The sequence below is a fragment of the Phyllostomus discolor genome, chromosome 12 (assembly GCF_004126475.2).
Source record: "Phyllostomus discolor isolate MPI-MPIP mPhyDis1 chromosome 12, mPhyDis1.pri.v3, whole genome shotgun sequence".
NCBI lineage: Eukaryota > Metazoa > Chordata > Mammalia > Chiroptera > Phyllostomidae > Phyllostomus > Phyllostomus discolor.
Window position 1 is genome coordinate 64,360,083 of NC_040914.2, and position 21,112 is coordinate 64,381,194.

General features: G+C 41.9%; 1 pseudogene; it reads right to left on the bottom strand.

The window, feature by feature from the left end:
• Nucleotides 1-261: 261 nt before the first annotated feature.
• On the bottom strand, nt 262-19,396 carry LOC118497830 (annotated as a pseudogene).
• Nucleotides 19,397-21,112: the final 1,716 nt, after the last annotated feature.

Genomic DNA, 21,112 nt, shown 5'->3' on the forward strand with positions numbered 1-21,112 from the left:
CTGGACAAGAAGGTTTCCGGGGGCAGAGTGAGTGGGGGTGAAATGAGGCTGAGAGGTAGAGCAGGCAGATGGTGTAGGCCAGGGGTGTCAAACTCATTTTCACTGGGGGCCACATCAGCTTTGTGGTTGCCTTCAAAGGGCCAAAATAATTTTAGGACTGTATAAATGCAACTACTCTTTAATTGTTAAGGAGTTGAAATTACATTCAGCCCTTCAAAGGTAACCATGAGGCTGATGTGGCCCCCTGGTGAAAATGAGTTTGACACCCCTGCTGCAGGATTTCCATGGCGAAGACTACATTTTTATCCCAAGAGAAGGATTTCAAGTCAGGTGAGTGCTAGCTCTGATTTATGTTTTAAAAGATTACTCTGGCTTCTGTGAGAAGGATGGATTTCAGGGGGCCAGGAGCAAGGGCAAGAGATGAGTTAGGAAGCTACTGGAGCAGTCCAGGTGAGGGGTGATGGTGACCCAGTTGATGGGGAGAGTGCACAGGTCTAGGTTACCATCTGAAGGAAGAACTTACAAGATGGATTGGACATAGGGAAGTAAGACATACTGTTGACTGACGTGGGAATACTGAAGAGAACCGGGCCGGGGAAAATTGGAGAGATCCGTTTTGGACATGTTAAATTGAAGGAAGCTGTGATTCATCCAAGTGTAGGTGTCCAGTTACAACTGGACAAATGAGTGCATCTAGAGTGTGTGTGTGTGTGTGTGTGTGTGGCCTGGGAGGGGGCTGGAGATACTTCTTGAGAGTGAAGGGTCTCACCTAAGGAGGGAGGGATTGAGACAGGAGAAGAAGGCGTTGGGCAGAGCCACAGGGAAATCTAACTTTTGAGCTAAAGTGCCAGAGGATTAAGAAGTGAGGAAGGAGGAAGGAGGAAACCCAGGAGGGTGGGATCACCAGGCCTATCTGCCCAGAAAGACCTCAGCCCTCACCCCAAGAAGTGCTGCTGTGAGGTCCACCAGCCTTTCTTGCTGGAGTCGGGAGGATGGGGCCACATCGTAGGACCTTCCACAGATATTTATTCAGCAAAGCCCCATTTTGAGCCTCGGACAACTAGGGCTGTTGGACCCCTGGTGAACAGACACAGGGTGGTTTGGGAAGTAGCCAAGTCCTCCCTCTCTCAGACCTTCCCTCTGAGTCCCTGGAGTGCCCTTTCTGAAGAAACAACCTCCCGTTCCAGCTCACCTTTTTTGTTTCATTTGTTTTTGTCTTGTATCTTTATCTTCATACACTAACTATTATCATTTTGCCACATTTGTTCTATCTATAATTATAAACTTTTTTTGATGAAATATGTGATTTTAGGTTTTAGATACATGACTCTTCCCCTTAAATATTTCCACGTGTGTCTCCAGAGAATAAAGTTCTCCCAAATAACCACACTATAAGGATCACAGTCCAGAAACTTAGCATTGATATAATATTATCATAAAAAATATACCCATGTTCAAATTGCCTCTACTGTCTCAATAATCCATTAACTTTTTTGATCCTTAAGAATTGCCCAAATTTGACCAGCAAGGGTCCCTTCAAGCTGCTTCCTGTGTGCTTTTGATATCAGAAGAAATATCCCGATGTGCACATCAATTTTTGTGGCTTCAGCTTGTGCCTGAACCACTTTGCCTCCCGGCCTAACCTGCTGCTTCCCTGAGGATCTCCCTTCCCTTGAAGCTCCCTCCAGTGGAGAATGCTCACTCCTGAGCCCCGCACAGGAGCAGTCTGTTAACTTCCACATTCAGAGTTGTCCCCTGCTCCTTTGAGGTTTGTCGTAGTTAGATTATAGGATGGACTGGATGGGCCAGAGACCCAACATAACAACAGTAACTTAGACAGGATAGAAAGTTTATTTGCCTCTTTGAAAAGTCGGGGCTGAGCTGGTGGCTCTGCTCTGTGACGTTCTCAGGAACCCAGGCTCCTCTGAGGTTGTTCTGCCACCCTACAGGTGTTGTCCTCCTCAGCAAGGTCTACGATGCCTCATCTCTGTGTCTGCATTCCGGCCCACAGGAGGGAAAACAATGGGGACCAGGAACAGCTCCCCTCATTCCTTGGAGAGTGAGACCCACGAGTTGCAAACATCACCTCTGCTCACATCATGCTGGCCTGAAGATAGTCACGTGACCACAGGTAACGGCACAGAAAACAGGGAAGTGTAGCCCTGTGCCCAGCTAAAAACTGGGGGGAAGTCTTTGTCACAGGGCTTATTCATTCAGCTTCTTTTCTGCTTTGATGATGTCATGAAGTGTCCCCCTGGACTCTTCATGTCTTCATGTCACTGAAGGCTTGGGTGCCTCATTCCATTGCAAGCCCTGCTGTCGTCAGCATTGAAGCTACAAGATGAACACACAAGCCTCACTTAATTCCAAAGCACTCACCTCCTCTCCTCTTCAGCCATCCCCTGGCCTTAACTGGGGACATTAACATCCCACACAACTCTCCATCTCTAAGACATCAAGCCCAATGTCCCTTGTTTCCACAGTGTCCATACTCTCCCCATGTCCCATTGCAAGTGACCAATGGTTTAACAGTTGGCTCACAAGAATTCCTGAGAGTTTAACAGTTGGCTCTCGTTAGCTGGGGTGGGCTGGCTCCTGCACACTCCCACTGCTGCCTTCCTTCCACTCACACGTGTTCTTTGACATCACTAGTACCCTGTGGGCCTGACGTTTTTCATTTTTTCTCCTTCTAGCAGAACTTACTGGTCTTCCAGATATTTTTCCTCAGTCTGTACCCCTTGGTGAACCATCTGAACTGCCTTCTCATCAACACCCTGGATAACCTCCTAGCCCTCTCCTTCCCACCGAGCTACTCCCCAAAGATCCCACCCGTGGATCAATCGACATTGCTAACTTGCAGGCCCAGCCAGTGGACAACTGGGAAAACATACAACCTGGCAGAGAGGGGCTACTACCAATTGACCGGCCCCAACCTCACAGAACCCTCAGGGCTGCCCACAAAGCTTTTTACATATTTTTGGGCAGGCCTTTGTGATTGCTTGAACAAAGAGAATTAGGGCTGGCTATGTAATTTGCAAGGCCCATTCAGAATAAAAATGTGGGGCCTCTTTCTCAAATGTAATGAAGAATTGCAAGATGGTGGCAGGAGTGCATTAAGCCAAGCAGGAGGCCGTTCTAAGCACGGGACTCTGTATAACTGTGCAGTTCCCGTGCCTGTAAAGCTGGGCCTAAATAGAATGTGGCGGAAGTGACACTGGTTGACTTCTGGGGCTTGGTCATAACAGGCAATGCAGCTTCTACCTGGCTGTCTCTAAGGGTGCTCTAGCATAAAACCCAGCCACAGTAATGTAAGGAATCCCAGGGTACATGAAAAAGCCATGTGTAGGTGTTTTGGTGCTCAGTTTCTACCATTGTAAAGGAAAGGTAAGCCATTCCCACTGGGCTCCCCCCAAATGCCTGACCCACAGAATCCATGAGCATAATAAACGGTTGCCTTGTGCCTGTAAGCTTGGGGGTGATTTGCCACTCAGCAAAAGATAACCAGAAAACCTTCCATGACTTAGCTTATATTGGCCTCTCCTTTTTTGAATTACTGCAATTTTGGTTCAAAACATGCATGTCATCTGTCATTCTCAAAATTTGAAATTATACACATGTCTGTATTATCTGTCCCTTTCTCCAGCCTGTCATTTCCCGGGATGATCTTTGCCATTGTGCACGGCACACGTAGGTGCCCGGTAACTGATTGTTGGATAAATAACTTTGGTTCCTATAGATGAATCTGTGAGCTCAGGAAGATGGTAGGATCTTGTAGTTTCTATGGCATAAGGTGCATTAGCAGTAAAACATTCCTAATATGTGTGATTTAAAAAAAATTATTTTTAAATAGAGAAGAAGGGAGAGAGAGACAGAAACATTGATTTGTTGTTCTACTTGGCTGTGCATTCATTGTCTGATTCTTGTATGTGCCCTGACCGAGAATCTAACCCATAACCTCGGCACATCAGGATGATGCTCTAACCAAGTGAGCCACCTGGCCAGGGCCTAATAAATGTAATTTTTAATAAATCAGTCTAATGAGTAAGGAAGGAATGAGTGAATCAGTAAGGCAGTTGTGAGTTAGACCCCAATAAAAATCTGACGGGTTTATTTAATTCTAGCTTAGTTTATGTTCTTTTATTTTAGTTTCTGTGGAAGAGAAGGTTAGGAACCAATGCCCTCTCTTTTGCCTGAGTTAAAAGTGTAACATTTTTTGGTCATTCCACTGTTCTCCCAGGAACCCTTGGACAGACATCACGTGTCTCGTTACAGGTTATGGAGGCAGGAGCCCTTTTCTGAGGAAACCCCCTGAGTGTTCAGCCAGAGCGCAGGGCACGAGCAGCAGCTGACCCAAGGATGGAGAAAAGGAAAACACTTGCCACGGTGTGTTCAAGATCATTTTCCAAAAAAGGTAAAATGCTGACTCTCATTCAGGTGTAAAATGAACGCATGATAAAGATTTTTTTTAAACTTAAAAACCCTGAGCCAATCATGATGGCAGATGCTACAACAGGTTCAGGAGAGAATCTGAGGAACAGGCTCATTATAAGTCAGGAATAATGGGGTGAGTGTACAAAGAGGGCAAGACTGATTTCTTCCAAAGAGGGAAGGCAAACTCAGCTGAACCTCTACCAGACAGGATCAAATCTGCATGTCCGCAAACAAGAATCTTTTTGCATTACCCTTAATTACCTGTAATTCATAGAGTTGTAAAATAGCATAGTTTTCTACTAAAGCACATGTGCAAAGACATTGCCTTTGCTTTACCCAGAAAAGTGGGGTAGTAAATGGTCTTAGAGACCTTGGGGCTTGGGGAAATGTAGCCTGAGGCTAACCCTGAGGAGAAATAGTCCGCACTTGTGGTTCTGACGTAGCAGGCTTGGAGCGGAGGCTGGGCACTGTGGTTTTCAGGAGTCCCCTGAGACGCCCCATTTGACAACCATCTGCCAATATCATTCAATGTCCCCTCCTAACGGAGAGCCTAATGCAAGAATAATCCAAATACTTATCTAATTTTTTTTTCTTAAAAAGGAAACATTTCTGTTGCTTTGGGTACATTCTGTGCCATCTGGGGCCCTAACTCTGAGGGGTTTCTCTGAGCCATCCCTAACAGGGAGATGGTCCTTCAGGCATGTGGATCAAGGAGCAATCCCTGTATATTCTCTGTGGGATCTTCAGACTGTCTTTTGCTGGTTGTCAGACCCCAAACTCAAGCTCAGGTGCTGGAGGAAACTTCTGGCCCAGTTAAGCTTGCAGCACTGGCAGAGATGGCCAGTAGGGGGCAGTGTAGGCTTAGACTGGGGCGACTCAAAGCCTCTTCCTGAGCCTGAGCATTTCCTTGCCCACTAAGCCTAGGTGGCTGACTATGCTTCCTTCATCACAGGTGTGATACAGAGCACACAGTTCAGTTCAATATTTCCTGAACTTCATATACTACATAAATGACCTTGGGAAATTATTCAACTTCTTTGTGCCCAAGGGTCCTCGCATGCAAAATAGAGATAATTGTACCCATCTCATAGGATTAAACAAAGTAAACATGTGTAAACACTTGAAGCAGTGGCGGGCATATATTAGTATTATAAAAGTATTGGCTGGTATTGTCATTGTTATTGTTTATTAGACACCGTGGATGCCTAAGTGAACAAGGCAGCCCCTTAGAGAGCTCACAGTCTACTGAGAGGAGCAGAGAGGTAGATGTGAATCATTGCTAAGAAAATGATGTGCATTGGAGTGTAGATGGGCTACGGAGGTAGAAGTTATCAAAACACAGCTTTCCAGAGGAAGGAGCGCAAGACAGAGGAGCTTGGAGCCAAGTTTGGAGGGGGCAGCACTCCAAACAAAGGGAAGCAAATAGAAAGCAGGCAGGTTTGGAAGCTTCAAATTCAAATCCTTCCATTTGGTCCAGAGCATTAGGAACAAGGGAGGAAGGAAAAGGAAAAGAGACAGAAGAGGTAGGCAGGGGCGAGATCTTAAGAAGCCTTGAAAGTCAGCCATATAAACTTGAACTTACTACCGCAGGTCTGTGGTCTCCAAGTAAGTGCACACAACCTCCACTGCAGTGGAGAACTGTTAAACTGGTGAGTGTTCTCTCTGTGAATTTCTTCTTCTGTATCTGATTTATAATGGAAGCAATTTACTGGTAATGGGTATACAGATACAATTTATAAAGAAGTATTTGTGTATTGGCGTATGCAGTAGGTTTGTGACTATAGGCCATGCAGTGACACCAGAGAGACTTTTAATCAGTCAAATTCATTATAGAAATAACACTTCAGGATATTTGGTAGGAGAGCTGGCCCAAGCCAAGGCCTTGGCATTGGGAACGAAGAGGAAAAGGATTTGAGAGGAAAAGGAACTATTAGGAAATATAGTTCCATAAACAGGAAGGAGCAAGTGGTCAGTAAGTAGTGCCAAGCAGCCAAGAGCGTGATTATTGAATATCAAGTACTCGATGAAAGACAAATACTCAAAGAATGGCAGGTATTCAAGAAAGGTCATGTTTTTATGGCTATAAAAATTTCTTTATTACAAAGTTAAGTAAGTAAATTCAAGAGGGTGTGAGTTGTATTTGAATAGTGTTAGTGACCTTGGCTATGTCATGGAAGACTCTCTAGGAAGAAATCAGATTTCATTCTTGGATGAGAAGAGTAGGAGATAGAGCCATTGCTAGGAATAAGGGAGGCTATTTTTCTAGAAAAAAGAGACTGAATCATTTTTGTAGGCTCAAGAGAAAAGGGATCGATAAGGGGATAAAAAATAAAAACAGCTTCTCCAGTATGGATGCCATACTCCAGAAGCATCTCCCTACCACCCTCATCAACAGAGAAACTGCTTCTCTGGTCAAAATACTCATTTAAAACAGTTAAAAAGCACAGCTCCCACAAACATAGAATGAATTAGTGCCAAAGATGTATTTAGCTCATTATGACAGAATCATGGTATAAGAAAACCATGTAAGTGAAACCATATGGTACTTTTCTTTCTCTGACTGGCTTATTTCACTTAGCATAATGTTCTCCAGGTCCATCCATACTGTTGTAAAAGGTGAGATTTCCTCCTTTTTTTTTTTACAGCTGAGTAGTAGTCCATTGTGTAAATGTCCCATAGTTGTTTTATCCACTCACCTACTAATGGGTACTTGGACTACTTCCATAGCTTGGCTATTGTAAATAACTCTGCAATGAACGTGAGGGTGCATATATTTTTTCTGATCAGTGTTTCAGGTTTCTTTGAATATATTCCTAGAAGTGGAATCACTGGGTCATAGGCAGTTTTATTTTTTCATTTTCTGGAGGTAATTCCACATTGCTTTCCACAGCAGTTGCACCAATCTGCATTCCCACCAACAGTGCTCGAGGGCTCCCCCTTCCCCACATCTTCGCTAGCGCTTGCTGTTTGTTGATTTATTGATAATGGCCATTCTGAACACACAGTACAATATACAGATGATGTATTATAGAACTGTACGCCTGAAACCTATATAATTTTATAAACCAAAGTCACCCCAATACATTCAATTAAAAATAAATAATAAATAAATAAACTTTTGTATATCAAAAAGAAGAAGAGGAAGAGGAGTGGGATGGGAGGGGAAAGGAAGAAGGAGGAGGTGGGGAGGAGGAGGAGGAGGAAAGGTAGGAGGAAAAGAAGAAAGAAAAAAAAGAAGAAGAAAACTGGTTCAGTGGCATATGAGAGAGACCAAAAATATTCCTGGCCAGTGAAACACAGAATGTTGAAATAAGATGACCAAGTCAGTTCCCAAACTGGCTAATTCTTGCAGTTGGCCCAAGACGGTCCTGGTTTTAGCCCTACAAGTCTTGTGTCCCAGGTAACCTCTCAGTCCTGTACAAACAGGAACAGTTTTGGTCACCAAACTTATAAGGCAAACTATAACTCTGAAGTTACTCTACCAGACAAGAAATCGTTTTTGTCTTTACTTTGAAAAAAAAATTTGCAGTTGACCGATCTAAAAGAGCATCCAACTTTACAGCGCCTGCCTCGACTAAGAGCAAGTAGTAAGTCGAACAAAGGCACACTGTCCCTGGGGAATCAGTGGTATCTGGGGGAGGCCTGTTGTACATTGCTCCATATGACCTTGAAGGCATGCAGTTACCTTTTGCCTTACTTCCAAGTGTTGAGTAATTTTTCATTACATTCCACAAAAGCAAAACAAAACAACAACAAACAGTTTCTATACCTTATCCACAGCACCCATTTCACTAGAGGAAAGAAAAGTTGTCAAGGGAAGACCCAGTCCTCTTGAGCCTGGGGGACTCCTCACAGTGTAAGCTATGCATTTACATAGTTAGGAGTTATCTCTGCTAGCCCTGGCCAGTGTGCCTCAGTTGGTTGGGCATCATCCTGCAAACCGAAAGGTTGTGGGTTTGATTCCCGGTCAGGGTGTGTGCCTGGGTTGAAGGTTTGGTCCTCAGTTGGGGCACCTACGGAAGGCAGCCAATCAAATTTCTCTCTCACATCGATGTTTTGCTCCCATTCTTTCTCCCTCCCTTCCTTCTCCTCCTTCTAAAAATAAATAAATAAAATCTTAAAAAAATTCTCCCCCCTGTATTATGCACAATTTTCAAAGGTTGCAAAAGCTTTAGAGTATAGGCAGGTTAGAATTCAGGCCCAAGGGACTGGGCCCACCCAGATAATCCAGAATAATTTCCTTAAGATCCTTACTTATATCTGCAAAGCCACCCTTTGCCATATAAGGTGACATATTCACAGGTTCCAGGGAGTAGGATGTGGATATCTTTGGGGGGGATGGCCATTACTCTGTTTATGACACTGTGGGTCAGAATTCAGGAGTGGTGGGCTGGGTAGTTAGGGGGTCTCCCACAAGGTTGCAGATTGGCTGGGACTGCAGTCAGCTGGGCTTTTATGGGGCTGGAGGGTCTCTCTGCTCCAAAGGTCCTTCACACACGTAGTGGGCAACCGTGCTGCTGTTGTTAGGAGGCCCAACTCTTCTCTACAGGGCTGCTTGGGCGGACTCACAATGTGGCAGCTGACCTTCCCAGAGCAGGAGGCCCAAGAGGCCCAGGTGGACGTTACAATGCATTTTTCTGACCTTTGCCTTGGAAGTCACATGGTATCACTGTAGTATTCTACTGGTTGTGCAAGTCAGCCCTTACTGAGTGGGGGGACCACACAGGGGCTTGAATACCAGATGACAAGGGTCTGTGGCCCCAGTCTAGGAGACTGGCTATCCCAAATGGTTATTATCACTCACCTTTTGCTATATGGTATCCTTAAGAATTTTTCTAGATTGTGGAGACTTTCACAGCAGTCTCTGTTTTTAGGAAAAGCCTATAAAAGCATATACATTATAAAAAATAACCCCTCTCCTGACTGTGGACTACTTTCATTTTTGCATATTCTATTAAGGCTTTGTCTGAAAAGTATTTTTTTTTTACTTGAAAGGTACTTCTTATTTTTTTATCATTTTTATTTCTATATATTTTAATATTTTATATGTCATACAAGTAAAGTTTTGCAGTATTATATTGTGAGGTGTATGGTCACTAGTGCCAGCTTTCTTGGGTTCAAAGCCAGATTCTACCACTTATTAGCTATGTGACTTTAAGAAAATAACATAATCTTGATATGCTTCAGTTTCCTTATCTGCAAAATGAGGATACCAATACCCCATAGGGGTGTTGTGAGGATTGATGGAGTTAACATATTTAATGCTACCTGATACATACAAGGTGCCAAATGAGAGTTTGCTGTTATTATTATTTCCCTTAGCACTATGTCATAAAACATCATAATGGGTTGGATGGTGTTTTCCTCTCAAAAAAAAAAAAAAGATATTGAAGTCTTAATCCCTGGTGCCTCAGAATGTGACTTTCATTGGTGATAGGGTCTTTATAGAAGTAATTCGATTAAAATGAGGTTATTAGAATGGGCCCTGATCCGATATGACTGGTGTCCTTACGAAAAGGGGAGATTCAGACACGGGGACAGACGTGTACGGAGGGAGACAACGTGAGGAGGGGACACAGAGAGGAGGTGGCCAGTGAGAGAGGTCTGGACACTTCCCTCACAGGCCTGCCAATACCTTACCCTTGGACTTCTGGCCCCCAGAACCATGAGACAACAAGTTCCTGTTGTTCAAGCCCCCCCTGTTGGTGGTGTGCTGTTACAGCAGACCTAGCACACTGATACAAACACTTTCCTATGGTGGTGTATCTACCTTTATAATTATAATAAGTATTATAATGTGTACTTACTCTGTGAATTGATATTATCGCACTTTACCAATATTACGGGAATTGAGAATGTTTCCAGTTCTTCAACATGACAGGTAACCCAGAAATAAATTACTCCTTTAGGATAAATTCACAGGAGTGGAATTCCTGGGGCCCAAGAATATGGACTTTTTGTGTCTAAATGTGTCTTGCCAGTTTGTTTTCCTGAAGGGCCATGGAGGTGGGCCACGTCTGAAACACGGCCGTGGCAAGTCAAGTCCCCTCTGCGATTCCTTGTCTCTATTCCAGGCCTCTCCAGGGCTTTGTGCATTTCCTAGAGCTCAGCAAGGAAGTCGTGAGGTGATCGTGAACACTAGTGGTTTTCTGAGCCTCAGGATGTCAGTGATGACACATGTAGTAGTAAGAACAGATTCCCCCACCCTTTTCACCTCAGTGAACATCCAGCACACTGCCTCAGAAGGTGACTCGGAGAGCCCACTGACCCCCTTGGAACGGCACTTGCATCAGTGGCTGGGCAAGGGCCCAGGTGGCTTGCCTCACACTGACGTCAGCAGTACGCCCTGCCCTGTTCTCAGCCCCGTGTTGACCAGTACCCAGGTGTGGGTGATTCCCAACTTGGGTTTCACAATGTCCCAAGGAGGGTGGTCGAGCACAGGAGGTAGCCTTGGACCAGAGAGGGTGGAGCTCTGACTGCGAGAGAGAGCTTCCTGCAAAATCTAAATGCAGATGAAGTGTGCTGCTCACCTCCCCCTTCAGCACTGTTTCCCCTCTCTGGGGCACATGTTCCCCCCAACAGGCTGCAGTCTCTCCCTGCGTATCGCCTATCCCCCAAATCTGCCCCAAGTAAGCCTTTACATACAGGGACAAACGACCTGCACCTAATAACATCACCCTTTCCCACAATGAAAGCTCCACAGGATCTGTTGTTTTACTGTTAAGATAGTGCCTGCCATGTAGTAATTGCTCAATAAACATGCTGAATAGAGAAATAAACTTTCTCATCTTTTAGAGTTATTATTATTATTTTGGATTGTTAATGGTACTTACTTATAGTAGAACTATTTGAAAATAGAGAAAACTATAGAGAAGAAATTGAAACCACTCCTCAATCTTCCACCCCTTATTCCAAATACTGTTAATGTTTTATTTTTTTTTAATAACTTTGACATCCAATCCTATATACTTGATATTGTGAAAGCGCTTTAAAATGGTATCAGGTGTCATTAAAAAATAATGATTTTTAGTTTCCTAAACCTGGTTCTTTGGGTGGTCCCAAGTGTCCCCTCTTCCAGCCATCCCTGTGCCCATCTTCTTCTGTTTACAACCTGGACACAGGGGATGGGATTATCTTGGGGTATGTTGAAATTTGCAAGGTCTAACTAATTTTTAAAACTGAGTCCGTGTTTGGCAGTTCCTCTGTGCTGGCGTTGGGGAGAGGGAAGCTGCAGGGAGGTGGAGGGCAATGGGCAGTGTCAGGAAATCAAGCAATCATAACATGTTGTGTTGCAACTCCAGAGAGGTTGGGAATGACGCTGGCCCACAGGCGATGGGCCTGTGCTTTGCACGTGTAAGGGCAGCCCTTCTGACAAACAGCCCCAGGGACTCTCGCCTTCGGTGGGGGGCCTCTTCACACTACAGTTCTCTCAGAAGGTCTCTCTTGTGAGTTGATGTCTTGTTTAAAACCCAAACTCTAACTTAAAGGCTTTGCTTTAAGTCTTCTCCTAGCAGTGCAGTTTTGAGAATAACAGGACTAGGAGAAAAACTTTGATATCTGTAGGAACTTCTTTGTTTTGCAAATGAGGAAACAGGCCCAGTTTGCTCAAGTTCAATAGAACAAGTCTGAAACCCAAATTCTGTTATATCTTTTTATTTTGTCATACCAATACTGTTCTTTGCTCCTTGTTAGGGGTAGGGAGGGTGTTGAGTTATGTCCCATCAAAGTCCACATGTCGAAGTTCTACCCTCCCAGTACCACAGAATGTGACTTTATTTGGAAATAGGGTCATTGCAAATGTATTAAGTTACTGAGGTAGAGTGAGTCTTTAATCCAATATGACTTGTGTCCTTATTAAAAAGTGAAATTTGGACACTGGCATGTGCACAGGGAGAGTGACGTGTGAAGATGAAGACAGGTCAATATGATGTATCTACAAGCCAAGGAATGCCAGAGGTTGCCAGCAAACCACCAGAAGCTAGGGGAGTGGCATGGAACAGATTCTCCCTCTCAGCCTCCAGAAAGAACAACCTTGTGGATACCGTGAGCTTAGATTTCTAGCCTCCAGAACTGTGAGATGATCAGTTTCTATTGTTTAAGTCACCCAGTGTTTAGTACTTTGAGCTATAGCCCTAGGAACCTAGCACGTGTCCTTTGTGTGACCCTAAGTCATAGAATCTTGGGAAATTAATGATATCCTTGGTGTTCAGAGCTTCTCTGGTCATCCTAGCTTCATCCTTCCTCATTTCCAAGCATCTGTTAACATTGTGGATTATTAACATCATGAACATGCAGTTAGTTTAAGGTGAAATATGAAAATGTCTGATAAAAAACTTGGTAATAGAGCATATTATCGAATTATATCTATGCAAATGATCTGAATATTCAAGGGATCTTACACAAATTATATTGCACACAAAGGTTGTATTTATGCTTACATACAAAGAAAGAGATTAGGAATATAATGAACATCTATAAACTACTTTATCCAATAAACAGCAAAGTATATACTCCACTCAAACTCACATGGGACATTCACCAAGATAGACCACATTTTGGTTACATAAAAAAAAAAAACACCTTAACAAAGTTAAAGAATAAAAATCACACAATATCTGCTCTGAGATGACAATGGAATTAAACTAGATATTAATAACAGAAAGACAGCTGAAAAATCTGAAAATACTTGGAAATTAAACAAAACATAAATAACACGAGTTAGAGGAGAAATCTCAAGGGAAATTAAGCAATATTTTGAACTAAATTAAAGTAAGTATACAACTTAATCAAAATTTGTAGATGGAATTTACAGCAGTGAATGTATATATTAGCAAAGGAGAAAGATCTAAAGTCAATTACTTAAGCTTTTACCTTAGGAAACTAGAAAATGAAGAGCAAATTAAATCTAAAGTAACTAGAAGAAAAGAAAGACAAAAAATTAGAGCAGAAATCAATGACAGTTAAAACAGGAAATCAGTAGGAAGTATCAACAAAACCCAAAGCTGGTTCTTAGAAAAGATACATCAAACTAATCTAATTCTAGCTAGGGTAACTAAGAAAAAAAAGAAGAGGACACATATTACTAATATGAGGAATTAAAGAGTGGTATCACTGCAGATTCCATGGACATTAAAAGGGTGATAAAGCAATACTGTCAACAACCTAGTTGAAATAAACCAATTCCTTGAAAGATACAATCTGCCAAAATTCACATAAGAAGAGATATACCATCTAAATAGGTGTACATCTACTAAGGAAATCAACTCAACATTTAATAATCTTTCAAAAAAGAAAGCACCAAACCCAGATGAGTTCAGTTGTGAATTCTGCCAAATATTTGCCCTGGCTGGTGTGGATCAGTGAACTGAATGCTGGCCTATGAACCAAAGGGTCACCGGTTTGATTCCCAGTCAGGGCACATGCCTGGTTGTGGGCCAGGACCCCAGTAGGGAGCATGTGAGAGGCAACCACACATTGATGTTTCTCTCCCTCTCTTTCTCCCTCCCTTCCCCTTTCTAAAAATAAGTAAATAATATCTAAAAAAATAATTCTACCAAATATTTAAGGAAGAAAATTATACCAGTTCTCTCCAATCTCTTTCAGAAGATAGAAGCACAGAAACTATTTCCTCATTCGTTTTGTGAAGACAGCATTACTCTAATGAGAAAACCAGACAACAATATGATAAGAAAAGAAAACTGTAGACCAATATATCTCATGAATATAGATGCAAAAATCCTCAACAAAACATCAGCAAAGCAAATGCAACAATGTATAAAATGAATTATACACAGTGATCAAATGGGATTTATACCAGGTATGCAAGGCTGGTCCAACATTTAAAAATCAATTAATGTAATTCATCACATCAGCAAGTTAAGGAGAAAAAAACACTTGACCATATTTAGATGAAGGAAAAACATTTGAGAAAGTGCAGCACACATCCAGAATAAAAACTCTCAGTAAGCTAGGAACAGAGATGAACTTCCTCAGCTTGATAAAAATTATCTACAAAAAAATCCCTACAACTTATTTCATGCATGATAGCTTGCAGCTTTCCCACTGAAGTCAGGAGCAATGCAGGATGTCCCCTCTCGCTAGTGCTTTTCAACGTCACGCTGAAAGTTCTAGCTAATGCAGTGAGAGAAGGAAAAGAAATAGAAGATATGCAGATTGAGAAGGAAGAAATAAAAATGTCTTTGTTCTCAGATGACATGGTAATTTATGTAGAAAATCCAAAAGAATCAAAGCAAAAAACTCCTGGAAATAATGAACAATTGTGGCAAAGCTACAGGATACAAGATTAATGTACAAAAAGCAGTTGCTTTGCTCTATAGCAGCAGTGAACAAGGAGGACTTGAAATAAAAAAAACAATGCCATTTACATTAATACTGCAAAAAGTGAAATAGGTATAAATCTAACAAAATATGTACACGATCTATATGAGGAAAACCACATAAATGGAAAGATATACCCCATGTTCATGGACAGGAAGGGTTAATACTGTCAAATTCTCAGTTCTTCCCAAGTTGATCTGTAGATTCAATGCAATCTCAAACAGATCCCTAGTAGGTTATTTTGTGGATATTGACAAACTGACTCTAAAGTTTATGTGGAGAGGCAAAAGATCTAGACTGTCTGACTTTAAGACTTCCTGTAGAGCTTCATTAATCAAGACTGTGTGGTATTGGTGGAAGAACAGGCAAGTAGATCAATGGAACAGAGTAGAGAGCTCAGAAACAGACCCATATAAATAGAGCTAACTAATCTTCGACAAAGGAGCAAAGGCAATATAAAGATAGTTTTTCAACAATGATGCTGGAAAAATTGGGCACACACACGCACACACACACACACAAATGAATCTTGACACAGCCCTTACACACTTTACAAAAATTAACTCAAAATGGATAACAGACCTAAATGTAAAATGCGAAACTATAAAACTCTCTGTACATAATATAGGAGAAAACCTAGATGACCTACATGACTTATACTGATGACTTTTTAAATATAACACCAAAGGCATGATCCATGAAAGAAATGATTGGTAGATGAACTTCATTAGAATTAACACTACCAAGAAAATGAGAAGACAAGCCACAGACAGAGAAAATACTTACACAAAAACATATGATAAAGGACTGTTATTCAAACTGTGTAAAGAACTCTCAAAACTCAACAATAAGAAAACAAACAACCCAATTTAAAAGTGGACCAAAAACCTTAACACTTATGTCACCAAAGAAGATACATCGATGGCAGACAAGCACATGCAAAGATGCTCCATATCATATGTCATCAGGAAAATTCAAATTAAAACGAATGAAGTGCCACCTGCCACCTGTTAGAATGGCCCAAATCCAGAACAGTGATAATGCTGGTGAGGATGTGGAGCACTGGGAATCTCATTCGTGGGAATGAAAAATGGTACAACTACTTTGGAAGACGGTTTGGCAGTTAATTACTAAACTAACCATACTCTTACCATATGATCCAGCAATAGCGCTTGTGGTATTTACCCAAAGGATTTAAAAACGTGTGTCAACGGCAAGACCTGCACATGGATATTTATTCATCATCACCAAAACTCGGAAGCAGCTAGGATGTCCTGCGGTAGGTGAGTGGATAAGTAAACTCAAGCAAGTGTTATAGCTTGAGTATCATCTGAGGTCCCCATGCTTCAGGATCTTCTATTCTTAGCAAAATGTACATCACATATATACCAACACATCCAATAACTTAAAGTAAGTTTTAAATGTTCTGGAATTTTTGTTGCTTTTCTTTTTTCCATCTGTAGCTTTGCTGTGGTTTTTACATTTGAGAGTTACTGTACCGTTTACTAAGTACCCAGGTCAAAACCACTCATGACGATGATAAATCGTCTGGTCGTGTACCAGTGGTTCAGGGAGATCTGGGAGCCAGACTCTCTGGGTTTGAATCCCAGATCCACTACCCAATAGATGTGTCAACTTGTGCAAGATATTTAAGCTTGCTGGACCTAAGTTTCCTGTAAAGAAATGAAAAGTTTTCCTCCAATGAAAGTGAGTATAATAGAACTGCCTTCACAGTGTGGTTGAAAGAAATAAATAACTTAAGATAACACCTGGAATTGGGACTAACACATAATAAGTTCGATGTAAGCGTTAGCTCTCATTTTTATTTTCTCTTGCATTATTTTACACTTGGACCCTCCCATATTTTGCATAAGAGGGAAAATACAAGCATTAAAAAGGCTATTTTTTTTTTCAAGAGAGGAGGAAATTGTGATAGACATGGCTGGAAGATGCATGCAGAAGGGCAACTGGAAGAGGGGCTCTACTGCTGTGCTGGGATTTTCTTCCAACCCTGCCTACACCAGATGCAGCTGAGAATTCTCACTGGCTGCTAAAAAGTCAAAAATACAGGGTCCAGCACAAATAACACCCCTTTTATTACAAAATCTTTTATTACAAAATCATAAGCATGTGATTCTGTCACATAACAATATCACACTCAAGCACACCATATCACATTTCAGGTGAAATATTCACATTAAAACTATAAATTATGGCACCCATATCATTACTCTACCAACCACACTCAAGCAGGCATCACTTCTGCTGGACCCTGTGTATCATTTTGATTAGTTAGGGTGTATTTTTGGTCTGATTTACTTGGCACTTGTAAACCACCTTTGTTTCATGAGTTTTTAAAAATGGAGATATGTAAACCTGCCCACATTTTAACCTCCTGTTGGAAATAAACACCCACCCCTACATTACACTGGATTGTTTCTGTATGTATGCCCTTGTACTTGGAACTAACACTGTGTGACATCACTTAAACAAATATGGCCCTTGCCCTCAGAAATGCACAAATATGAAAAGAGACAGAGGTACATACACGTTCTTAGAGTCCACACTTTGGCAAAACACAAACCAGGAAACATCGATCAAATATTTTCAAGGCACAAAAATGTTACAGTTAATAATTTTCATGTTAGGGCTCAGTAACATGTCAGTAAGACCTTAGTGGTAGTTGAAAAATTAGTAGAGCCATAAAAATTAGTCATGTTTATAAGCAAAAATATATTGATCACGTTGATAAATTCATCATATATATGAAGTCTGTTGAGAAAACACTGATACAAGTGTGTATATTTATAACTTTTTTTTTTTAAGAAAAGAGATGGGTTCCCAGAACAGCTGGTACTCACATGCCTTGTGGTTACCGATTACTGGTGTGACGTCAGGCAAGATTCCGTCACCCCCTCGGTGTGCCTGGTGCCCTGGTTTACAGGACCCTGGGCAGGGTCAATCTCCAGTCACTCTTTTTGGGTTCTTTACTCTCTGTGTCCCAGGGTGGGCCTTGGTTAGTCTCCACGCTCATTTACTTGGAGTTGGCCCTGCCTTGGCCCCCCTGAGTCTTATTTTATGGGGCAGGGGTTGAAAAATAGATCCATTCTGTGGCATATGCAATAAGGTGCAATACTGAAGGCACCGCACCTGAATTTCTCAATATTTGTTCCTGCAGAGATAGGGAACTAGCATTGCTCTCTTGTTCCAGGACACTGAAAACCATTTTGTCAACAGAGGGCAGTGACTCTACTCGTCTTTGGGTCTGAAGGGCAGCAGGTTTGCAGGGCAGATAACTCCAGCCTTCCCTTGCTCTTTCCCTTGACAAATTGACTCCTTCCAAGTTTAAGTTCAAGGGTTGATAAAATTCCCTCTCTTCCTCTGGGCTTATCCTGCACCTGCTACAGATCTTCCTAGTGGCAAACATTGGTTTACCAGCCTGCCTCTTATCTGTCCATCCCAGGCATCTACCACAGTGCTTGGCATATCCAGGACACTCAGTCAATGTCCACAGAACAAAAGCCAACCAGAGCAGATTGGCTGTGTCTTCTTTCTGCCACTTGATGATATTTGCCAAAAAACAAAATGGCCTAATTAACCAGGGGGTAGGGAGAGTCACTTTGGTCACAAAAGTTAAAGATTTTTATCGACTTATTTACTACCACTTAAGTATCATCAACACTGGATTGGATGGTTTAGAGACGATGAAGTAGTGTAGCCTCGTGGGGAAGAATGCAGATGCCAGAGCACGCTGCTTTGGCTTAAGTTTTGACTCTGCCATTTAGAAGCTGTGTGATCGTGGGCAAGTTCCTTAGCCTTTCTGTGCCTAAGTTTCCTCATTTGTAAAACAGGGCTTGTAATAGCACCTGCCTTGTGTTGGTCTTGTGAGAATTAGATGTGTTAATATTTGTCAAGTGTTTAGAATTTGCCAAAGGTAAAGATGTGCTTGATCAATATTTGTTGACGAATAAAATTATTAATTATCAGTACATTGTTAAGATGATACTTAGATACTCCTTTATTTTTGCAAAAAAAAAGTTTAATATGCTATATTCCTATTAGGAGGAAGGCAGTAAGATACGTTTGAGGGCCAGTATTCCCAACTAGCCTTTCATCTAGGCTTTCTTCTCAGTGAGCCATGACGTAGCCCCAAATGCTGCTGCCTGTTTATTCCTGCATCTCCTCAGTCATTTCTTCCTTGTATTTGCCCATTTCCTCCCCTGCTTGGTGAGGTTTAGCTTTATATCCGTGGATCTTTCTGTGGTCTTTGTCCAGCTTTAATCCGGTAATATCCACCTTGCTGGGGTGAATGCCCATGTGAACGGTTGAACCATTAGCTTGCTCCTGCGGCACCCATTCCATGTAGAGGACAGTCTCCCCCTGTGAACCTGGGCCCCTTCGCCAGTTTGCTGCCCTTGGTAATGTCCTGGCACAACCTGAACTTCATCATCCTTTTGGATGGTCATGAATTGAACATTGTACGCTGTCTGAGTTCTTTGGAAAGAGGAGAAGACATAATCTTCCTGAGAATGTGGGAAGGTGCCTTAAAATGCCTCTTGCTCTGGTCAGAAGTCACAAAGGGACTGAACTTCGTTTTGAACACTGGCACTTCTATGATGGCCACAAAAAGTCAAAATACTCCCTTTTCTTCTTTTCTTTGCTTAATTTTATGTTCTGGTTAGGCTAGGTACTGAAAAGTATTATTTTCTGGGTTATTGCTAATTTTAGTAAATTCCCATTCAGATAACAAAGTCAACACTGGAAGAGTTAATACGAATAAAGAACTTTGAACGACACCTGACACAAATGCGCAACAAATACTAGCTAGTGTTATATTGTTATTCATTTAGCAAATGGTTTTCGAGCATCTACTAAATGCTTGGTGCCAGAGATGCGTCAGGGAACAAAACAGGGAAAAATGCTGCCCTCATGGAATCCGTGTTCTAATGAGGCAAGCGGAGAATAAAGTAGAACGTGTAAAAATATAACCAGACATGGAACAATTCCTTCATCCTCCAAAATTCCTATAGGTAGCCATCCCTTCCCCGACCCCTACCCGCTGGGAAATCACTGATCTGTGTACTACCCTGGCATTTCTGCCTTTTCCAGAACATCCTGTAGATGAAGTTATACTATAGGTAGTCTTTTGAGTCAGGCTTCTTTCATTTAGCCTAATGCTGATGTGTATATGGGTAGTACATTCCTCCTCATTGTGGAATAGTATTCCATTATATGAACATACCACAGTTTGTTTTCCATTATATGAATGTACCACATCCACGAATTGAAGGATATTTGCTGTTTTTGACAATTATGAATGAAGCCACTATACATATTCACGTATAGGTTTTTATATGAACATAAGGTTTTATTTCTCTTCCTAGGAGTGGGATGTCTTTTCTTTGGGTTGTATATTAAATATACATGCAACTTCTTTTTTTTATTCTCACTCGAGGACATACTTACTGATCTTTAGAGGGAGAGGGAGGGGAGGAGAGAGAGGGGGAGAGAAACACTGATACGAGAGAGAAACATTGGTTGGTTGCCTCCCTACACACCCTGACAGGGGACTGAACCCGAGTCTAGGTGCTTGCCCTGACCGGTAATTGAACCTGCGACTTCTTGGTTTATGAGACGATGTTCCAATCAACTGAGCCACAATGGCCAGCACAAGTGTATGTGCAATCCAGAAGACTCATCTTAAAAGAGATCATCAGAGAAAGCTGTTATTTTTTAATTGTTTAAGTACAGTTTTCTGCCTTTTATTCCCATCCCAGCCCACCCCACCAGCCCTCCCCACCTCCCTCCCAAAAGCTGTTATCTTTATGGTACTCTCAAGAGGTGGCCACTGGCTCAGTTGGTTAGCGTGTCATTGTGATACACCAAGGTTGTGAGTTCGATCCCCAGTCAGGACACATACAAGAATCAACCAATGAATGAAAAAATAAGTGGAACGACAAATCAATGTTTCTCTCTTGCTCTCTCCCCCACTTCCCTTCTCTCTCTAAAATCAATGAATTAAAAAAAGAATTAGCCACTAGTATCACAATAATAAACAAATTTGGTTTAATGGATCACTATATATCACCTTGGAGGGGCATTGAGGGGCCTTTTTTTTTCTTTTTGCTCCATCCATGCCCTTCCTCCACCCTTCACTCAGAGGTGCTCATTTCACATGGAAAACTAGAACTGTTACAGCAGAGGAGTCTGCCCAGTCTCTGACCTCCAAATAGGATCCTTGAAGTCCATTTTAGGGATAATAGCTGTGAAAGCCCAAACTTGTCATCCTCTTTGTGCTATGAGAGAAAGGAAAAAGATTTTTGGCAAATCAAATAAAGGGCCA